We start from the raw sequence: 4,039 nt of genomic DNA on the forward strand, positions 1-4,039 counted from the left end.
CTAACAAACATGAATGCTGGGATAAATGATCAGTGTCCAAGTATAAAATGCACACACAATTTTATGGAACTGCCAAGATAAGCAAGAAAGTTATGTTTACATACACTTTTATCATCATGTGTATTCAAATAACAACATAATACACTCAGAACACTGGGACCAGGAAATGTTACACATGTATATCCACACAAATACAAAAGACAAGCATGGGCATGGCTGGACAACCATTTTGTTTCCAGGCTGGCATGCATGTGTAATTGCTAAATCCAAACTTGGCCATCACTGATTACAATATAGTGTTGACATTTCCAAAACACTGAGGTCAGAACACAACAGGTAAAGACTAGAAGAGCAGTTAAATAGTGTAGATGCCTTTCCAGAAAAGGGGTAAAGGGAGAAGAAATATACATTAACCAAAAGGGAATCATGTTTCCTTCTTCACCGTGAATTTGCCCGGCCAATTATGAGGCACTGACAAAGCCGCATTTATGGGTCTATTCAAGGAGCTCTTTCTATCCCCATGGTCTATTCTAAGCTAAGATTGCTTCCTGGTTCATAATCGAATTTCCCACAGCTATGAGTTATGGCATGTCTGCAATGGTTACAGTTGGCTGGCATTTCATGGAAATAGAATGTCAACAAAATCTCAAAGGAGAAACTTCACCGCATAGACAACCCCACATGGGCATGCTGCAACAAGCTATCCTCTAAAAAAATCTACATTTTTAATCAAAATTATGGTATAGAAAAGAATAATATGGCTCACCTCAAACATAAATCCTGACAGTCAAACAGATGCAGGTACTTGCATCTTTAAGAGAACACATACATGTATACAAATCTTTAAATTGTCCTTGAGTACCAACTTGTGTGTGTCATCATTTTGTGATGCATTTCATATCTTCCGTAGCCTTGTGTTTACAGCTATATGCTATTTATTGTGCTATTATAAATCTACCAATGTTAGAGTTAGATCTATCACTAACAATGTGCTTACCTGATGCTCCCTATATGCTGTAAAGCACCTTGTACGGACTCTTCTTCTTGTGGTGTGTCTTGTTCTGTGCCAGATCGTCTGTCATAGTGTCGCATGTGTCTGCCAACAATTTGCTTACCTGATGCTCCATATATCTTGTACAGCACCTTATTGAACACAGTTGGGTTGTTCAACTTGCTTTGCAGGCTCTTAATGCATAGCCTGGTTACCAAAGCTATTATTTATAGCTTCCGAGTCCTACATCCTCTCCGCGGAGACAGTACTTCATCAACCCTTCAGTTATGAACTGCAAAGCAACATATAACAGAAAAATAGTGCGTCAAAATCATATCATACATACATGCATACAGTGTAAGTAATAAATGGTTTATTGGTCAAACAGAACACAGTCGGTTTACAATCACACAATACAATCACACAATAATCAATTAATAATCATTAACAATCAAATAATACACATGATACGCAATTTTTGTAATAGTGTCGCAAGGGTCTGTGCGGCTGCCATTCGCCGCCACAAGGTGACCTCAATACGACTTTCCCCAACCGAAGTTAGGTACCCATTCACACCGGTCTCACCGTTTCATAGTCGAACGCTCTACTCTACCACTACGCCACCCGACGCCATGAATGTATTAGAGAGGGGGTTCTGAAAATGACCACAATGAATGAATTCTACTCTGCATAGTAAAGTTACCTTTATCCATTCGACGGACGTCACTCCTATAGCCTTCTGCCACATTGTGCGGATCTTGAAGTCATACCCCACGGGTGTCTTGACGGTGACCAGTCGTCTGTCTGCAGTTGCCATTTGCTGTCTGGTCAACTGGAAGACTTCTGTCGTGCTCTCTGAGCTGAAAGACAGGGAAGAGTGTCATTTTTACTATGCATTTGATATATGAACAAAAACGTTAGATTCAGTTAAGTGCTTTACATACGCAAGGTAAATTAAATGGACAAGTAAGCATATATCATCTTTGTATGCTCAGTTGCGGGTTGGGGTAACATTCGCTCACCAAGGAAGTTACACAGTCCGGCATAACCTCGCGTTCTGCTTTGGCTTAGCCGTCTTCCATCATAAGCTCCATTTTCTTCTGCTGGTATTGTGCCTTCTCCCATCCCCCTTTGTTATGAATCAATCCCCAGAAGCGTTTGTACTTGGATTGTCGGGTGCCCGAATTCTTTATGAGGCCGTTTGCGGTGCAGGAGGGGGCCCCCTTCTCTCCGACCTTGATATTCTATATCACTTCATAGTGTCGTTTTGACTACTTACCGTCCCCAGAGAACCGGTAAAGATCCCGAAGCCAGGAAGGAGTTCTCTGACTAACCTTAGTAAGCTCCAGGAGAATCCCGATCAAAACATTTACAGTGATGTATGTGTCCATCCTGAATTTGGGCTTCCAGGCACATACGAAAGCCCTGTTTTGACCATGTGCCAAGGCACCAGTCAGGTGAACTTTCATGGGCGTTAAGCCTGCATGTTACTGTGAACACAAAGGTGTTTCAGTGTCAAATACTGTATCTTTAGACTACATACAAACTAAACATACATACATACAAAGTCTGTGATGCTATCAATGTAACCGTCTCTAGCTGTATTTATGTTTACTCTTTCTGTTCCACTGCACCATTTGCCTACTTCTTTGGACAGGCTTCATATATCTTCCAGGTGAGGGACATTTGTCAATGTCAACTAAATCTACTTCTGACTAATGTGTAATTTATTTCTCACGTTTGTAGACATACAGATTTGTTTTTCTTACATGTACAGTCTGTTAGCTATGTAGCCAGTGTAGTGGCTTTGGAGGTCGGGGTAGGTGTCCCTTATTCTCCACACACAACAGCTAGGGATCACCACCCTGTTCCCCTCTCCCAGCCTTCCATACCGCCACAAGACATAATGCCTGTAGGCAGCGTGCCGGAACTCCCTGTGGTCGGCCCCAGGCTCTTGCAGGGCCAACATGTCGTTCCGGTAGTACCTGGCAAACCAGAGGGTACCTGGGTCCAGGATGTACAGGTCCATGTCCTGAAAAAGATAAGATAAAAAGATATCAATATAACTGTCTCACGGCAAGTGGATGGTCATTTTCACTTGCCCGAACCAATATTTTACTTGCCCGAAATAATGACATATCTCTATGCAATATCATTTACTTGCAGCAGGGAAAAGAAGGTTTCTAGGCATTTAAAATCATTTAACCATGTTTTAACTACAAGATCAAGGTCTTGGGAACCTTCTACCTTTTTATAATTGGAAATTCAATTTGTGTGGATGTGTGAATGTCATCACTGATCATGCACTTAAGCTGGTAAATGTGTAATAACAAATAAACCAACTGAGCAGAGCATCTCAGACAGAACTGAAGTCTCAAGAACACAAGTTCAACTTCTTTATTAATTGCTTAAATAGTGATACAAGTGTACAGTTGTCAGAAAGTCTTAGTTACTCTGAGTCTGACAACACAGTCAAGTACGAATCTTTAAGTTTAAGGCAGTATCTGGCATTCTGCACTCACTCACTGACTATCTGCCTTCAAACATACACAACACAGGAATCTTTAGGTGGTTAAGGCGGTATCTACCTTAATTCAAACTTAACTCAGTAATCAATAACAAATACACTCAAATCACTGAAACATCATGTACAAAACATACTGGTCCAGTGCCAAGTCTAAGTTACTGTACTCTCAGTCACTCTAAGACATTTCCCTGATCATGGTCTAGATCTGACTGAAGCCGTAAGAATCTGAAAGCTAAACATGAACTTCAGAAGACTGGGGGTGCCTGGGAACTCAGGGGTTCTGCTGCTGCAGTTGGCGCCCATTTGGGGCTGCCTGCCACCATGCTTGAACAGCAAGTGCTGCATGGTAGGCCTGGATTGAAGGTCCTTCCAAACTGATGTACAGCAGCTGAGACAGCATGGGTACCTCCAGCTTGGACCTCCAGTCCGTCTTCACACGCTTCATGCAGCTGAACCCTAATCTCCAAGCAGATCATACGGTGGCAAGGCAGTATCCATTGGCCAGAGGAGTGTCCATTAGC

This window comes from Branchiostoma belcheri, unplaced genomic scaffold (assembly GCF_001625305.1).
Source record: "Branchiostoma belcheri isolate BF01 breed outbred unplaced genomic scaffold, Haploidv18h27 scaffold240, whole genome shotgun sequence".
NCBI classification, from domain to species: domain Eukaryota; kingdom Metazoa; phylum Chordata; class Leptocardii; order Amphioxiformes; family Branchiostomatidae; genus Branchiostoma; species Branchiostoma belcheri.